This window comes from Hylobates moloch, unplaced genomic scaffold (genome assembly GCF_009828535.3).
Source record: "Hylobates moloch isolate HMO894 unplaced genomic scaffold, HMol_V3 SCAFFOLD_16, whole genome shotgun sequence".
In the NCBI taxonomy this organism is placed as follows: Eukaryota; Metazoa; Chordata; class Mammalia; order Primates; family Hylobatidae; genus Hylobates; species Hylobates moloch.
The window spans coordinates 19429458-19448490 of record NW_026652291.1 but is presented as its reverse complement, the minus strand read 5'-3'; the positions used below and the strand labels follow the sequence as shown (position 1 = coordinate 19448490).

Below are 19033 nucleotides of genomic sequence, written 5' to 3'. Positions count from 1 at the left end.
TTAGGGCAGGCCTGGTGGTGACAAAATCACTCAGCATTTGCTTGTCTGTAAAGTATTTTATTTCTCCTTCACTTATGAAGCTTAGTTTGGCTGGATATGAAATTGTGGATTGAAGGTTCTTTTCTTTAAGAATGTTGAATATCGGCCCCCACTCTCTTCTGGCTTGTAGAGTTTCTGCCGAGAGATCAGCTGTTAGTATGATGGCCTTCCCTTTGTGGGTAACCTGACCTTTCTCTCTGGCTGCCCTAAACATTTTTTCCTTCATTTCAACTTTGGTGAAGCTGACAATTATGTGTCTTGAAGTTGCTCTTCTCGATGAGTATCTTTGTGGCGTTCTCTGTATTTCCTGAACTTGAATGTTGGCCTGCCTTGCTAGATTGGGGACGTTCTCCTTGATATCTTGCAGAGTGTTTTCCAACTTGGTTCCATTCTCCCCGTCATTTTCAGGTACACTAATCAGACGTAGATTTGGTCTTTTCACATAGTTCCAAATTTCTTGGAGGCTTTGTTCATTTCTTTTTATTCTTTTTTCTCTAAACTTCCCTTCTCGCTTCATTTCATTCATTTCATCTTCCATCACTGATACCCTTTCTTCCAGTTGATCGCATCGGCTCCCGAGGCTTCTGCAATCTTCGCATAGTTCTCGAAACTTGGCTTTCAGCTCCATCAGCTCCTTTTAGCCCTTCTCTCCATTGGTTATTCTAGTTATCCATTCATCTAATTTTTTTTCAAAGTTTTTAACTTCTTTGCTATTGGTTTGAATTTCCTCCTGTAGCTGGGAGTAGTTTGATCGTCTGAAGCCTTCTTCTCTCAACTCGTCAAAGTCATTCTCCATCCAGCTTTGTTCCGTTGCTGGTGAGGAACTGCGTTCCTTTGGAGGAGGAGTGGTGCTCTGCTTTTTAGAGTTTCCAGTTATTCTACTCTGTTTTTTCCCCATCTTTGTGGTTTTATCTACTTTTGGTCTTTGATGATGGTGATGTACAGATGGGTTTTTGGTGTGGATGTCCTTTCTGTTTGTTAGTTTTCCTTCTACCAGACAGGACCCTCAGCTGCAGGTCAGTTGGAGTTTGCTAGAGGTCCACTCCAGACCCTGTTTGGCTGAGTGTCAGCAGTGGTGGCTGCAGAACAGTGGATTTTCGTGAGACCCCAAATTCAGCTGTCTGATAGTTCCTCTGGAAGTTTTGTCTCAGAGGAGTACCTGGCCGAGTGAGGTGTCAGTCTGTCCCTACTGGGGGGTGCCTCCCAGTTAGGCTGCTTGGGGGTCAGGGACCCACTTTAGGAGGCAGTCTGTCCGTTCTCAGATCTCCAGCTGCATGCTGGGAGAACCACTACTCTCTTCAAAGCTGTCAGACAGGGACATTTAAGTCTGTAGAGGTTCCTGCTGAATTTTTGTTTGTCTGTGCCCTGCCCCCAGAGGTGTAGCCTACAGAGGCAGGCAGGCCTCCTTGAGCTGTGGTGGGCTCCACCCAGTTCGAGCTTTCTGGCTGCTTTGTTTACCTAAGCAAGCCTGGGCAATGGTGGGCGCCCCTCCCCCAGCCTCACTGCCACCTTGCAGTTTGATCTCAGACTGTTCTGCTAGCAATCAGCAAGATTCCATGGGCATAGGACCCTCCGAGCCAGGTGCGGGACACAATCTCCTGGTGTGCCGTTTTCCAAGCCCGTTGGAAAAGCGCAGTATTAGGGTGGGACTGACCCAATTTTCCAGGTGCCTTCTGTTACCCCTTTCTTTGACTAGGAAAGGGAACTCCCTGACCCCTTACGCTTCCCGAGTGAGGCAGTGCCTCTCCCTGCTTTGGCTCGCACACAGTGTGCTGCACCAACTGTCCTGCACCCACTGTTTGGCACTCCCTAGTGAGATGAACCAAGTACCTCAAACAGAAATGCAGAAATCACCCGTCTTCTCTGCCGCTCACGCTGGGAGCTGTAGACCGGAGCTGTTCCTATTCGGCCATCTTGGCTCCCACCTCATTGTGTTTTTAGTATATCTTTCCCTGATTATGAATAAAGGTGGACTACTTTCATTTTTTTCACTTGTATTTATTCTACTGTGAATTGACTAATTAAATCTTAGACTTATTTTCCATTTAGTACATTTCATTTTCCAAGTTATATATGAGAATACTATGTATTCTGGATAATAAATATTTGTTTATTAAATATGGTACCAATTTTGGCTTCAAACCATAATTTATATTTTAATTTTTTGATAGTTGACTTTCTCTTAATGAAGTTTTAAATTTTGACATAGTCAAATCTGTTGATATATAGCTTTTGGTTTTGGCTCTTTTTAGGTAGTTTTCATAATTCAAAGCTACTCAGAATTTTATTTGATATTTGTTTTTAACAGTGGTTTGTTTAGTTGTCTGTTCTTTAAACCATTAGTGTCTATCTCAGTGTATAACATGGAGTAGTCTTCTAACTCAATTTTTTATTCTTCACTTATAGCAGTAATTTTCCACCAATTGTTGACTAAGAAATTAATTTCTTAAATTATTTAAAATGCTCCCTTTATCTTAAATTTAAATCTCTGTAATCAAGTTGTTTTATTTCATTCTATTTCCTTTGTTGATTTGTTTTACTGCAACCCAAAATGATAAATACTGCAGTTTTATAAAGATACCCTCATTTGGAAGTAATTTTTCTCATAAGTAATAATAGTGATATTATTTTTCATTAAATTAAAATAAGAAATCAACTAGTTTATAAACCGTTCTTTATTCCTGTATCTTCAAACAAGTCTATTTTGAAAATGCAAAATAACAAAATTAGAGATGGTGTGGTAGACATGGGCAAGTTAAAAGTCAGTCTCTTTGTTTTGTCATTAGGCTGAATCATTCCTAGTAAGCCAGGCAAAGCTTGGTTCTATCCTGTGCTGGCCTGTGTAATTTGAAAGTCAGGCTCTTTCTTGGTTTTCTGTCAGTTTCTGTTCAAATGGACCTGGTTTCCTCAATTGCCATATTAAAAGCTAAATACACTGAACAGTTTATGGGTCTTTCGTGAATGATTTACAAATTAACTGTGGAGCCAAACTATTGTCATTTCATCAATGATGAAATTTCTCTCAGGGCAACTTGTGGCTGAGAAGAAACTTCAGTGGATGTTATTCATGTGTGTAAGTGTGCCAGAGAGAGACATCCAAAGTACATTCCCACTTATCACACCCCATTAATAGTAAAAGAAAAACACAAACTACTGAGATGAATTGTCTTATTTTTTTAGAGTACTCTGCTTGGAATAATATGCATTTATTGGAATGATTTTACACCAATCAAAATGAAAAGAGCTAGTCATGCCAAGGATATTTCTATTCATTTTTTCATTCATTTATGCATTTATTTGAAACACATTAGTTGAATATCTGATATAAGTGGTATGATGTAATTGGGTGGTTATCACGTCTAATGGGGAACTGAGGAAATTTGCATGGAAAAGAGAATGTTGATAAGGACATCATTACTGAATGGTATAGTGTGCTTCTTGGGGTCTAGGAGGGGTTTGGGACACTGAAAATCTCAGCATAAACTTCTTCTCTGATAGTCCGGGGGCAATCCTGTGACAAAGTTCATCGGTACTAAAGGCATTAGAAGGAAACATAAGCTAGGGGAGGGGCACACTAATTGGTAAAGAAATATGAAGAGCTCTTCTCACATCCCTCAGAGGACAGATACTACACCCAAAAATATGACTCTATATTTTAAAAGTGCAAGACGCATGAATGCGGTTCACTTCTTTATTAGTTTCTTGTTGCTGCTAGAACAAATTATCTCAAGTATAGTGGCTTAAACAACATGCATTTATGATCTTACTATTCTGGAGTTCAGAAGTCCAAAATGGGCTTCTTCTGGAAGCTTTAGGGGAGAATCTCTTTCCATTCTTTTTCCAGCTTCTAGAGGTTTCCTGGTCCCCCCTTCTATCATCAGAGTCCGAAATTACATTGTTCTGAACTTTCATCCTCACGCGCTTATTCCTCTCCTTCCTATTACATCTCCTGCACTGACTCAGACTCGTCTGCCTTCTTTCACTTACAAGGACCCTGGTGATTACATTGGGTCCACCTAGGTCATCGAGAAAAATCTCCTATTCTCAAGGCCCTTCATTTAATCACACCTGAAAGGCCCTTTATCTCTATAAAGTAACATATTCCCAGGTTCCAGGGATTCAGATTTGGACATCTCTGTGAGGCCATTATTCCCCTTACTATATGTATTAGGCCATTCTTGCATTGCTATAAAGAAATACCTGAGACTGGCTAATTTTTAAGAAAAGAGGTTTAATTGTCTCACAGTTCTGCAGCCTGTACAGGAAGCATGATACTGGCATCTGCTTAGCTTCTGGGGAGGCCTCAGGTAACTTACAGTTATGGCAGAAGGCAAAGAGGGAGCAGGCAGGTTATGTGGCCAGAGCAGGAGCAAGACATGAGGACAGCAGCAACTGGACGGTGCTAAACTATTAATCTAATCACCTCTCACCAGCCCCTACACCCAACATTGGGGATTACAATTCAACATGAGATTTGGGTGGGGAAACACATCCAAAATGTATCACCATACCCTCCAACAAGTTCACTTTCTGATTACATCAGCCAAAATCAGCTTCAGTTGTTTTCAGTGAAGAACAATGATTGAAACACCAGAGTTTCAGGTGTGCTTAGTGTAACCAAAGACCACCCTAGACCTACTGAGTAAGATTGTCTGAAAGTAGACAAGTGAATCTGCATTTATTTTTGGCCAGGTGATTCTGATGCATAGTAAATATATGGATCTATTATTTTAAAGTCACATTTATATAAAAATAGTTTTTGCAGTCTCTTTCAAGAATGTGCTTATAATTTACATTTTCAGCTTACTGTAGGACAGTTTGGAAAGCAATGGGATTTAGTGCAAAGATCCTAGACTTTGGAACCAGACTTCAACTTGGATATCTGATGTCATCTGGTTTTAGCTCTAATCCTTGTATTAGTCTGTTTTCATGCTCCTATAAAGATACTACCTGAGACTGGGTAATTCATAAAAAAAAGAAGTTTAATTGACCTACAGTTCTGCATGGATGGAGAGGCCTCAGGAAACTTACAATCACAGCAGAAGGTGAAGGGGAAGCAAGGCATGTCTTACTTGGTGGCAGGAGAAAGAGAATGTGAAAGAGGAAGCACTAGACACTTATTAAACAATCAGATCTCATGAAAACTTCCTTACTATCACAAGAACAGCGTGGGAGAAACCACCCCATGATCCAATTACCTCCCACCAAGGTCCTCCCTCAATACCTGGGGATTATAATTTGAGAGGAGATTTGGGTGGGGACACAGAGTCAGACCATATCAGTCCTCAGCTCTTTCCATTCACAATTAAGATCGAGTCCATTTCCCTCTAACAGTGTGTTTTCTCATTCATAAAATGGGCCAATATCGCCTACCCTCAGTATACTAATATAAAGGTGAAATAAGGTGTTTATTCAACAAATAACAGTGCCTAAAGCATAATAGGTATACCGAAAATAGTTCTGTAACAAAATGCTGTACAATATATATCCATGTAAAACCATATCAACTATATAATTAACTTTATAAATTCTAGTTGATATTTTTCTTAACTTTCTTATACTATTGCATTATCTAACTGTCCTTTAGTGAGAACAGAGATCCAGAAATTATTTCAACCCCTCCTCTGTCCAGATGTCTTTTTTCTCTGCATTCTTCTACAACTTCCGGATGCAGGCTCTGTTGCCTGTTGATTTTTGCCTAGAGTCTTTGATGAAGAGGCTGTGGCATGTTAATCTCTGTAATACATTTTTCTGTGGGCTTTTTCAGCCAGTCTCTCTTTCATCTGGACCTCCTTTAGCCTTCAAAGGCACAATTTAGGGCCAAACCTGAGGTAGGTTTAAGGCCTGGAGTAAATCACATTGGGGGGCCCCTTCCTTTCTGGTTTAAAGGAGAAAGGGAGAGGTGATAAGACATAAAGAGAAGGGGTCCTTAAGCTTAAGAAGCATGAAGACAAAAGCATCAGTATTCCAGGTGCCTGGATTCTGTGTTCTCTAACATTTGTGGGATAATTGAACACATTTGCTGTTACAGTCTCTGAAATTTAGAACTGGGTAATTGTTATTTTTTAAAATAAAGAATTGGGATCAGAGGCTTTCCAGTGGTATTTCTAGAAACTATCAGTAAATTTCTTACTTTTCCTTCAAACATTATTTCATAGTCAAACGTATGTTATTTTCAATTCCCCAAAACTGACATACACATTTACAGTTGGCATCTGATAAGGTTATTTTTAGAAAGAGAAACTGAACTATACTAGTGCTGAAAAAAAGAGCCCACCAGAATCATAATATATCCAGGAAAATAAGTGAAACATCTGGTCAACCAGCTGTATTTTGATGTATGTATATCATAAGACTAAATTTACTAATTTTTGTGAATGATTTTCGCCCTCTGCCTAAATATATTGATTATGACTCCATTTTCTTTCAAATGTGTATGTATGTAATTAGAAATGAGTACAAAGACACCCTAGCAGGTGGGTCACTACAGTGCTCTGTTGAGAGTTTAGGTAAGATTTCTATCACAGAATGTCAAGTATACTATAAAAAATTTAGTAACATTTTTTGTGAAATGCCTAATAATTCATTTGAATTAAACTTTGATGAGGCAAAGTCAATTTCTTTGTTCCTAAACAAAGACTTCTAAATAAATTTGTAAACAAGATGTCTAAACAAATGTGTAAAAAATCGACCTATATTCATCTCCCTTAACTATTGCCCAGTTAGAATTAACAGATGCTTTTGAGGGCAGTGTCTATAGAACTATTTATTTTATCTCACCTAATTAACATATTTCAGCCTTAGAGTGGCTAAAATACTCACAAAATAGTTCCTCTGATTTTAAACTCGGTTTCTCAGTGTCTTGCCCTGCAGGAAAATGAAGTAGAGAAGTATATTTCTACTTCTTAAAAGGACAAGAACTACTCCTTTTTCTTTTCTTCCTAAATCTTTTTTTAATTCAAAATAAAGGTATAAGTTAATGTATGCATATATTAGAAACATAAAGATTCTTCATCGATAAGTATAAACTGGACAGTGTTTCATGCTTTGACTACTCTCTATTTACAAATAGAGAATATTTACAAAGAGAGAATGTTTTCTTTCTTTATTTTTCAGGAATATAAGAAAATCAAGATACTTAAAGATTCGAAACTAAAATTCTTCCTTCTACCTGATGTTCTGCTTTCTTTTAAAGGTATTAAGCATTAGGCACCTGCCATATGCCCAATATGGCATTATACACAATGAGAGACACAAAAAAATCTCGGACAAGTTATTTGTTCATTGAAAAAAACAGAAGAAAACAAAATTTCTTGTTTCTTAGGTGCTGACTCCTCTAGAAGTCATTCAAGTCATGAAGTACTATCATAAGGTAGTGAGGAACTTGCTCCAGACAGCATAGCGAGAAGTCACCATTCCTCTTTTCTTTAATGTGGCTCCCCCAAGGTATGTAACATCCTGCAATTTGCCATTCCCCAAGACAGGAATATGAATCCCGAGCTTCCAGGCATGAGCGGGAAGGATTCACTTTCCTAGTGAATATGAGCAGAGAGTACAATGTGAGAGGTGACTGTTGGCAAAGAAAAGACAGGGGCCTGGAAAGTTAGAATATCCCCACTTTACATCTCATTATACTGAAAGGGGCAGACAAGGTGTGGAGAGATATTTGGAATATCCTTTCTCACTGAAGCTGGGAGAAAGGCAATATGTTTAGGGCCACTCTCATGTCAGAGGGCAGGAGTTGGAAATCATGGGTAAAGATGTGGCTGGTTTGGGGTTAATGTAGGAGATATTGGTAGCTGTACCAGACTGGTGAGAGAGGATGGGGAGTAAGGCCCTGGGTACCAGTCCCATGAGAGGGGCTCCAGAAAAAGAAGGGTCTGACAAGGATGCCAGGAAGGAGATATCTGCATTGCATATGTTCCTTTTTTTTGTATCGACAAGGAAATATTTATTTTTATATTTTTTAAAAAGCAAGTTCAAAAATTATATATATATTATAATTTTAAAAGCTAAGTATATTCATATGCATAGAACATACTTTATTATTTTATTTTTATTTTTTATTATAGTTTAAGTTCTAGGGTACAAGTGCACAACATGCAGGTTTGATACATAGGTATACATGTGCTATGTTGGTTTGCTGCATGCATCAACTCATCATTTACATTAGGTGTTTCTCCTAATGCTATCCCTCCCCCAGCCCCCCACTCCCTGACAGGCCCCGGTGTGTGATGTTCCCTGCCCTGTGTCCAAGTGTTCTCATTGTTCAATTCCCACCTATCAGTGAGAACATCAGTTGTTTGGTTTTCTGTCTTTGTGATAGTTTGCTGAAAATGATGGTTTCCAGCTTCATCCATGTCCCTACAAAGGACATGAACTCATCCTTTTATGGCTGCATAGTATTCCATGGTGTATATGTGTCCATACGTTTCTATTTCTTCTGTACTGCTGCCTTTGAGGGGGATGAGGCCATCTGAAGTTATATTTTAGCGTATAATTTCACCTTAAAATGCAAGACAGTGTTGGTATCCATGAATTAGAGTCTACTCCATTACGAGTCTACTCCATTAGATTCCATGCCTATCTTTCAAACAATCTTTGAGAGAGAAGTACGCTCACCCATCACATTAATTTCTCAATTTTATTAAAATGCAGTCTATCATTTTGACTACTTTATAAAATTTACACAGATATGCATTTACACTTTTTTGTCTGTCACAACCTCGATTTGACAGGAGAAAAAATTTGTCAACATTTTTCAAATGAAAAATAAATATAAAATGAATTGCTCTCAGAAAAGCAATGAGAAGAAAATGTGAAGGAAAGGGTGAAATATGAAAATATACTATGACCATCGTTAGCACAGAAAAAATTAAATGTTGAAGAATGTAGCATTATACTTAAGAATTGAGATCTATGTGATGAATTCTGTATTTCTAACTGGAGGAAACTGCCTTCATGCTAGCAGCAAGTAACTGGGCTTTCTGTTATTTGTTGAGCAAATTACTAGGAGTTGCAAAATAAGAGGCACGCAAAATCATCTTACAGCTGACTTGTTCTGCAAAGTTCGGTGAATGTAAGGGGTGAACGCTTTGTCTGGCAAGGAATAAGAGAGATCCAGGAGGTTAGAAAAAGTGGCTGCCACCCACTGCTGCCTATTGAATAAGTATTATAATATTGGCAGCAGCACCTGGATTTTACTCAAAGTGGGGGAGAGAAAACTGAACCCTGGCAGATTAAAGCAACAGTCATGCTGAAAATGTGAATACGCACACACACACACGCACACACACACACACACACACACACACACACACACACAAACAGAGAGAGAGAGAGAGAGTATATAATTTTTTTCATTTGTTTCTCTTCAGGCAAATTAAAGTATGGACTTCCCAGCTAATTACTTTTATCCTGAGTCCCAGGGAGTCGACCACCTTCACAATAATTTACAGGTTTTCTCCCTGCCAGTTCTGTTCTGTGTTTCATCCAAAAAGGCAGATACCCCATTTGTATCAAATTATGCATGACAGTTTGGGAAGTAGGTTGGGTACTTCTATGAAAGCCACAGAAAAACAAGCTATTGTGTTTCATTACCAACACCGCTTTCAGTTCCGGAGGCAAGAGCTTTTGCTGTTTTCAAAGATATTTTATCTCAATTTCGTGTGCCTAGTTGTGAAGAATTCAAAGTTTCCCTCGAAAGGTTTAAAGGGTTTGTAAAAAGTATACCTCCCAGGATGCCTTCTGTTCTTTGAATTTAGAAGAACAGAGAAAAGCAAAAGACGAAACCAGAGACAATGAAAAATATTAAAAAAAAACAACAACAGAAACAAATCATGGTATATGAAATCAACTTTAGTTATTCTGCAAATAAGACGATTTTTCTCACTTCAGTTAGCAGTTCATTTGGAATGCAATTAACTTGCCCTGTTGGGATCTTTTATGAGTTTTATGTATGTATGTATGTATGTATAACTTTATTAACTTTTATTTATTTCTGGGCAAAGAATATGGGCAATATCACCTACCTCAGTAGGCTAATATAAAAGTAAAATAAAGTATTTATACAACTTATTTACAACATAAATAAGATATTTATGCTGAACTTCAACTAGTTCGGTGGGGGAGCATTCCATTCTTGGCTGACTGCTGAGGCTATGTGGTCTTATATGCAACCTCGACCAGAGCCAGAACTTTGTCTCAAAAAGAAAATAAACTCATGCCCAATAAAGCATACCTTTGCCTCATAATCTTATAAACTTCATACAGCCTTTTTTTCAGCATTTTCATCTGTCATAGAATTAGCTGGGTCAAAAAGAAGGGCAGTTTGCACTTTAATCAAAACCAGCTGAAGATATTTTTCTGGCCCTGGGTCACACCCATAGTTGACAGCCTCCTTAGTTACTGGTTAATGTAACCAAGCTTCTCATCCAAATGTGTTGCATGTTAACTCTAAATTCAGGAGACCATTACATAACAATAAGCGGTACAGGAGCAGTGATGAGTCCTTCACTTCATAGATAGTATCCTGACACAACACAGATTCCTTGATCCGCAGAAACTTTAGAGATAGCAAACACCTCTATTTTTTCATGATGTTTAATTGCTCTGCCACTTGAATGTGTCTAAGACATCAATTTCTTCACAGTCTCAAAATACAATTAAGATAATATGGTAAATGATGAAGACTTGTGCAGGGTTCTATGGATTGGATTGTGAAATGGTCAGGGTTCCTGTCGACTAAACTGTGTCTCAGAGTAAGAGAGCTGAGATGATCCTGAGACAAAATAATGAAAATATATATTCCTTCGAAATGACAGCAAAGTAGATATAGAAAAAAGAACATACTTATTTCATGCCAGGTATCAAGGTTTTATTCATTTGCAGCCTCAGCTGCAATTAAAGTCTTTATCTGATTATGTTTATTGATAGTCCTTGCTGGTATCCGAAACCTATCTACTTCTGTACTTGCTGAGCTGGAGAGCTAGAAGAAATGTGATTGGAGTCCTGCCTTGCAAATTTTGCATCTTTGATATTGGTGGTAATGTTTGTGATTCCACTAGAAATATAATCACAATTGACCTTTGCTCAGTGCAGGCATTAGGGGGACTGACCTCTTGACATTCAAAAATTTGTGTATAGATTTTGACTCCCTAAGACCTTTACTAACAGCCTACTGTTGACCAGACGCTTTCTGATAACAAAAACAGTTGATTAAAGCATAGTTTATATATATTATATGCTGTGTTGCTACAATAAAGTAAGCTAGGAAAAAGTATTATTAACAAAATCTAAAAGAAGCGTAAACATATTTGGTATTCATTAAGTGAAAGTGGATTATCATAAAGGTCTTCATCTTTGTTGTCTTCATGTTGAGTAGGCTGATGGGAAAAGGAATTGGTCTTGCTGTGTCACATGTTGCAGAAGTGGAAGAAAATCAATGTATAATTGGATTCATACAGTTGAAACTCATGTTATCCAAGAGTCAAGTCTATTATAGTATTATTTACTTTGACTTTTAAAAAACATTCCAGAGACTTCTTTATAACCTTTCACATCGGAACAGCTTGTGGTCCAGGGGGCTAATATGGGAACCTGCCAGTTTCTAAGGACATACTTCAAACATGCGTTCATGAACTGGGTAAGTGTGCATGTGATATTTTTTGACTCCCAGTAAGCCTATAATGTTATAAACAAATATTAAAATGCAGTTTTGTTGCTACCCCTTATAAGTTGTATCTCTAGATCACATTGACCTTCTGTAATCTCAAGAGTTAATGGAAGCCAGGAGATCCAGCATCCCCCACTGCAAAAAAAAAAAAAAAAAAAATCACCATTTTCTCTGTATTTCCCTATCTCCTTCCTTAAGGAAGAAGATTTATAGAAACTTATCATTACCATTTGTAAAGATAAGAGTTACTTTCTCAAAGTTACCAGGCCTTTTCTGGGTTTGTAAGTACATGGAATAATTTTAAAATAGAAATTGGGTGAGAAGTCACAAGCATCTACCATGATTGGTTATAAAAATCAAGTAGGACCTCGATGGGATGCCCATCTTGATGATATGTGCTCTACAGCCCCTATAATTAGTTAAGTGCTGTCAATTACTTCTGCAAGCCTCTACATTTAGGTTCCCATGGTGGTCTGCTGCCTCTCACGGCCCCCACACTCAACTTACCTCTGAAAGTCATGTTGGTCTTCGACCTCCTCAACTCTGGAATCTTTTTATTCTCATTATGTCAGGGAGACCATTTTGATGGCCCCATCACCTACCAGCTACTAAAATATTAAAATTTTAAAATTAAAATACAAAATTTTAGAATTAAAATACAAAAATTTTAGAAATGTTTATTCTTTTCCTACCAATGTGTTTTAAAAGGCTTTGGTGTAGAAGGTACACTCTGGGTTCTCACTAACCATAGTTAATGGTTGAATGACTGAGCAAGAAAATTTCACTCAGTTTTTATGATCTTTCTTAGCTTCTTGATTTCTTATTCTATGATCTACCAAATGGTATTTATCATCTCAGTGATGTCATGAGCTATGATGGAATCCATATTGTAACTGCTAAAATCAACACGTGGAATCGAGTCTTTGTTAAGTGCACTCACAGTGATGAAGTCAACTTAACTCAGCTTAACCAAAACATTATATTCTCTTATCCTTCATCAAATACTCTCAGGATCTATTTTGATGTTTTCACCAGAATTTTGCAAATCAAATGAACAAACTCCACTAACATTTTATTTATTTATTTATTTATTTATTTATTTATTTATTTAAGATGAAGTTTCTCTCTTGTCACCCAGGCAGGAGTGCAATGGCATGATCTTGGCTCACTGCAACCTGCCCACCCAGGTTCAAGTGATTCTCCTACCTCAGCCTCCCAAGTAGCTGGGATTACAGGCCCCTGTTACCACATCCAGCTAATTTTTATATTTTTAGTAGAGATGGGTTTTCACCATGTAGGCCAGGCTTGTCTCGAACTCCTGACCTAGGTGATCCACACTCCTCGGCCTCCCAAAGTGCTGGGATTACAGGTGTGAGCCACCGTGCTTGGCCTAACATTTTAAAAATGTAAACATTTGTTTCCAAAATAAGCTGGGAGGTTATTCTAGCTATAGAAATGGAGACAAAAGGAGTGGGAGACTGGCTGAGAGCTCATGAAGAAGATTTGGTTCTAGATTCAGGGTAATTCCTTCAAGTGAGAAAGTCATAAACATTTTCAAGCAAAGCAGAAGTTCTTTGGGTGACAAAGGCGGTTTGGTGGAGATTGGGCATTGGAGCATCCCAAATGCACTACATCGTGCCTTGTAACTCTGTCTGAATATCAGGATCCCACCTCTTATCAATATCTGAAATTTTGCAGATGATATTAGGAAAGACTATGAATTTGACTCCTTTTATAATTCAGCAACACAAAGACTTGAACTTTGCATTTAGATTTTTATCACTTTTATTCTGTAGCTGCTAAGAATGAGAGATTCTTTATCATAGTCCTGGAAGATTCTTAGGGTTTAGTTATTTTACCAGGTAGTTAGAGGTTGTAGCATGGTGGGGTATTTAGCTGTTTAGACTTGTTCAAAGCAATGCTCCACAATCAGAGTTCTCAAAATTTCATGTTCTTTCTATAGCAACTATCATTTTGTTTTCTTAAGGCCAACCCTCAATAAGCACTTAATTTCAGTCTATAACCAGTGAGAACTTAGCTTTCTGTTTCATCTCCTATCTTTTCTCTAAATAATAATTATATTTTCACTTGGCAGGTAACCAATACCAGATTACCTGATTTCCCTGAGGGTTTCTTGCCTGCAACCCACTTTCTATACCCAATTTCTATACCAGTGAGGGTTTTGTAATGCTGAAATCAACAAGAGATGCTGTTAATTTTAACAAGAAAGGACTTTTTAAGGAAGTAACATAGATAAGTCACAGAATCCATTGGGAGGCTGAAGAATCAACTTCAGATAATGAGAAAGAAACTTGAGGAGCTGGATGCAAGGTAATGACTCATCCTGGTTTTCCCAGGGATCTCCCTATTTTAGCACTGAGAGTTGATACCTTGAAAAATCCCTCAGTCCTTTGCAAATTAGAACCACTGGTCACCCTCACTGGGTGGCTACAAAAATAGCTAAGGTCTGGCTAAATTGCCACTGTCACTACCACAGATGTCAGAAACTGTCTCTGATTCCACTGTGACCACTGATTCTAGAAATAATGTACCATTACCCACTTCCAAATTCTAAATGGTTACACAGAGTCTATGTTGGGCACTGGCTGCAGAGTCAAAATTTATATCCAGATCATCTCTTTTGACCTCTGGCCTCTTCCTACTAAATGCCAAAGGTCAACTGTTTTGGCTTTCTTAGCTTCTCTTGTCAGAGGCTTAGCTCTTGGCTTTCACTAGAACTCTCATGAGGATACGCAGACCAAAAAAAAAAAAAAAAAAAGACATTCTATTATAGGGGTAAGTAAACAAGATGAGTGAAGAAAGGTAATATGGTTTGGCTGTGTCCCCACCCAAATCTCATCTTGAATTGTAGCTCCCATAATTCCCACATGTTCTTGGAGGGACCCCGTGGGAGATAATTGAATCATGGTAAGTTAACAACAAGATGAGTGAAGGAAGGTGATATAGTTTGGCTGTGGTCCTCAGCCAAATCTCATCTGGAATTGTAGCTCACATAATTCCCACATGTTGTGGGAGGGACCTGCTGGGAGGTAATTGAATCATGGGGGTGGTTACCCCCCATGCTGTTCTCACGATAGTGAATAAGTCTCATGAGATCTGATGGCTTCATAAAGGGGAGTTCCCCTGCACAAGTTCTCTCTTGCCTGCTGCCATGTAAGATATGACTTTGCTCCTCCTTTGCCTTCTGCCATGATTGTGAGGCCTCCCCAGCCATGTGGAACTGTGAGTCCATTAAACCTTTTTTTCTTTATAAATTACCCAGTCTCAGGGATGTCTTTATTAGCAGTGTGAGAACTGACTAACACAGAATGAAACCAAAAGAACACTGGAGTTATCAAAAATCATATAAGACCATAGTATATGAAAACCATCAGAATATGAGAAAGCTTATTTAGCAGTTTGGTATAAAGCTATGGGGGTAGATAATACATAGATTATAGTATACTTGATGAGTGAGCATAAGGATAGACTAATTCAGCATTTACCACCTACAAATTTCCAAATGGGTCAGAGTGTGAGCTTCTCAACTGAAGTCATTGATGTGTTGGGTTCATTTATTTTATTATTTGATCATGCTATTTTCAATGGACATTGTTTAATGTTTTAAGGAAAAACAGAATACAAAATTAAAATCAAATTGAAAATAAAGTATCTCATGTAATTTTTCTGAAACATTGAATTTGAACTTCTGACTAGTAAGCCTTAGAGATAATTATATAAAACTGATGATCAGCTTGAAAACACCTCATTCTCAGTTCCATGGAGAATAGCCTGCACCATCTAGTCTTGTGTACATATGTTTTCTCTACATTGACATTCACTTGTTACATCGTGGTAGAGGATGGGAATTAAAAAAAATCTTTATTTTATTATTATACTTTAAGTTTTAGGGTACATGTGCACAATGTACAGGTTTGTTACATATGTATCCATGTGCCATGTTGTTGTGCTGCACCCATTAACTCGTCATTTAGCATTAGGTATATCTCCTAATGCTGTCCCTCCCCCCTACCCCCACCCCACAACAGTCCCCAGAGTGTGATGTTTCCCTTCCTATGTCCATGTGTTCTCATTGTTCAATTCCCACCTATGAGTGAGAACATGAGGTGTTTGGTTTTTTGCCCTTGTGATAGTTTACTGAGAATGAAGATTTCCAGTTTCATCCATGTCCCTACCAAGGACATGAACTCATCATTTTTTATGGCTGCATAGTATTCCATGGTGTATATGTGCCACATTTTCTTAATCCAGTCTATCCCTGTTGGACATTTGGGTTGGTTCCAAGTCTTTGCTATTGTGAATAGTGCCGCAACAAACATACTTGTGCATGTGTCTTTATAGCAGCATGATTTATAGTCCTTTGGGTATATACCCAGTAATGGGATGGCTAGGTCAAATGGTATTTCTAGTTCTAGATCCCTGAGGAATCGCCACACTGACTTCCACAATGGTTGAACTAGTTTACAGTCCCACCAACAGTGTAAAAGTGTTCCTATTTCTCCACATCCTGTCCAGCACCTGTTGTTTCCTGACTTTTTAATGATGGCTATTCTAACTAGTGTGAGATGGTATCTCATTGTGGTTTTGATTTGCATTTCTCTGATGGCCAGTGATGATGAGCATTTTTTCATGTGTTTTTTGGCTGCATAAACGTCTTCTTTTGAGAAGTGTCTGTTCATGTCCTTTGCCCACTTTTTGATGGGGTTGTTTGTTTTTTTCTTGTAAATTTGTTAGAGTTCATTGTAGATTCTGGATATTAGCCCTTTGTCAGATGAGTAGGTTGAGAAAATTTTCTCCCATTCTGTAGGTTGCCTGTTCACTCTGATGGTAGTTTCTTTTGCTGCGCAGAAGCTCTTTAGTTTAATTACATCCCATTTGTCAATTTTGGCTTTTGTAGCCATTGCTTTTGATGTTTTAGACATGAAGTCCTTGCCCATGTCTATGTCCTGAATGGTATTGCCTAGGTTTTCTTCTAGAGTTTTTATGGTTTTAGGTCTAACATGTAAGTCTTGAATCCATCTTGAATTAATTTTTGTATAAGGTGTAAGGAAGGGATCCAGTTTCAACTTTCTACATATAGCTAGCCAGTTTTCCCAGCACCATTTATTAAATAGGGAATCCTTTCCCCATTGCTTGTTTTTGTCAGGTTTGTCAAAGATCAGATAGTTGTAGATATGCGGCATTATTTCTGAGGGCTCTGTTCTGTTCCATTGATCTATGTCTCTGTTGTGGTACCAGTACCATGCTGTTTTGGTTACTGTAGCCTTGTAGTATAGTTTGAAGTCAGGTAGCGTGATGCCTCCAGCTTTGTTCTTTTGGCTTAGGATTGACTTGGCGATGTGGGCTCTTTTTTGGTTCCATATGAACTTTAAAGTAGTTTTTTCCAATTCTGTGAAGAAAGTCATTGGTAGCTTGATGGGGATGGCATTGAATCTATTGTCTATGGCCATACCACCCTGAACGTGCCCTATCTCGTCTGATCTCTGGAAGCCAAGCAGGGTCAGGCCTGGTTAGTACTTGGATGGGAGACCGCCTGGGAATACCAGGTGCTGTAGGCTTGTCTAAAAAAAAATTTTAAGCAATCAAAAACCTTTCTAGTTTCCCTTAACTTCTAATTAGCTTTTGTGGAGTTGTTAAGATACTGGTCAGGCTGGATAAATGATGAGTTCTAAGAAATAGCCTCCCTCATTGTTTATCTCTTACCTGATAAACTGAAAACTAATAGTGACTTTGAAATCATCTTCAAAAACTCAGACACCAACCTTTATGGTTTAATCTCCACATACTGCATTCCTAAGACTTTTAAAATGCCATCAACTTCAAGAGAAATTATTGGGAATGTAACTTAGCAAAAAAGTGGCATGCATAGTTGTAATAAAAATATGTATATCTATATGTCAGTCTTTAGAATACAAAATTGAGCATTTTGTAAAAATTACATTGAGACACAGTGTAACATTTGTTCTGTTTTAACAAAATAAGCTTCAAGGATGAAATCAGAAGCAATATTATTAGAACAAAGATGACCCGATGACTTTTAATCTTAGGCCTTTTTACTTGGTGAATTTTGTAATGAGAGACTGATAACCCCAGCTTGACATTTTCAACCATAGAGTCCAGATGAGTAAAAGATAGGTCTACAATCTTTTCAAACACGTATGTAGATGTTTAATAGATCTTTTAGTTGCCACAGTCACTGTGTTCTCTGTTGCTGACCTCCAGCTTGCATCTGAAAGATGTAGGTGAGATTTTGTTATAAACTGGCTCCAACCTTTGCCTGGGAGGAACAAAGGTGTTTATAAATAGCTGTTCTTTTGATGCCTCCTGCACTGAGCCCCAGAAGGATGTGCATTTATTATGACACTCATTTTGTGCATTATTAAATGAAATAGTAGAGAGAAGTGTATGACATCACTTACATGGCAAAGCCATTAATCAGCCAATGGCAGAGGCCACATTTCCTCTTCATCAAATTCTGACAGCTTTAGTGTCTATAATGTCACTGTCTATTTTGAAAGAGTTGCACCTATTCAGGCTGAATTAAAAGTCACCAATAGCAAAGTGTAGCCTATCAACGGGTAAATATTCATCATTAATCAACCAATTAATGTGTCATACTTCTGTGGACACGTCAGCTCTCACTTGAATATTTTCCTTTGTTTTAACCAAGAACTCAACACAGCTCCTTGATGTGGTAAAACTACTAAAGAAGAAGGCAACACAATTGTATGCCGAATGGCTTTTTCTTTATTAATCCTAAGAGCAGTTATTGAATTAGTTTTAAACATTTGATATGAGATTGAGTGAATGTTTACTAGCTTGATCTTTTAGGCCAATCTTCCTGGCTTATCTGGTTTTCTGGGAGAATACAAATCCATTGTATTTTACATAAATGTGAAAAATCTGTTTTACAGCAATTACATTGTCAGCAGTTACCAAAAATGTAAAATATAGGCATGAAGAATAATAATGTTTATGGTCCATTTTATTTTAGCAGGCTTAGCCCAAGAATCAAGTAAAGTATACAGAAGATGAGAATTTGATCATGAGGAGAGTTTATTTCTTGAAATCAGAATGAAACACATAGATTAATTTTCTTTCCATGAATTTATATTTCGATGTTTTACTTTCAATGATATTTTCTTCTTGGGACATCTTGGAGATATTCTATCAAAATATTAAAATTACTCTTCCTCAAACATTAAAATTGTTATCAACATTTTTCTTTTTTGAGATGGAGTCTTGCTCTGCTGCCCAGGCTGGACTGCAGTGACTTGATCTTGGTTCACTGCAACCTCT

The 19033-nt window shown here is 37.9% G+C and overlaps 1 long non-coding RNA gene and 1 pseudogene across 3 annotated transcripts in view; both read left to right on the top strand.

The window, feature by feature from the left end:
• The window catches only part of LOC116485185 (uncharacterized), a 50901-nt gene that overhangs the window by 11132 nt on the left and 20736 nt on the right, over positions 1–19033 (top strand). For 2 of the 3 annotated variants that reach the window (XR_009210256.1, XR_009210255.1), the window contains exons 1-4: positions 7158–7234; positions 7364–7485; positions 11577–11683; positions 13809–14044. This is a non-coding gene — a long non-coding RNA (uncharacterized LOC116485185). Of the gene's footprint in view, positions 1–7157; positions 7235–7363; positions 7486–11576; positions 11684–13808; positions 14045–19033 lie in introns of those variants that run through there. The other variant, XR_004252810.2, reaches the window with a different exon arrangement.
• Positions 17173–17292, top strand: LOC116456477 (5S ribosomal RNA; annotated as a pseudogene).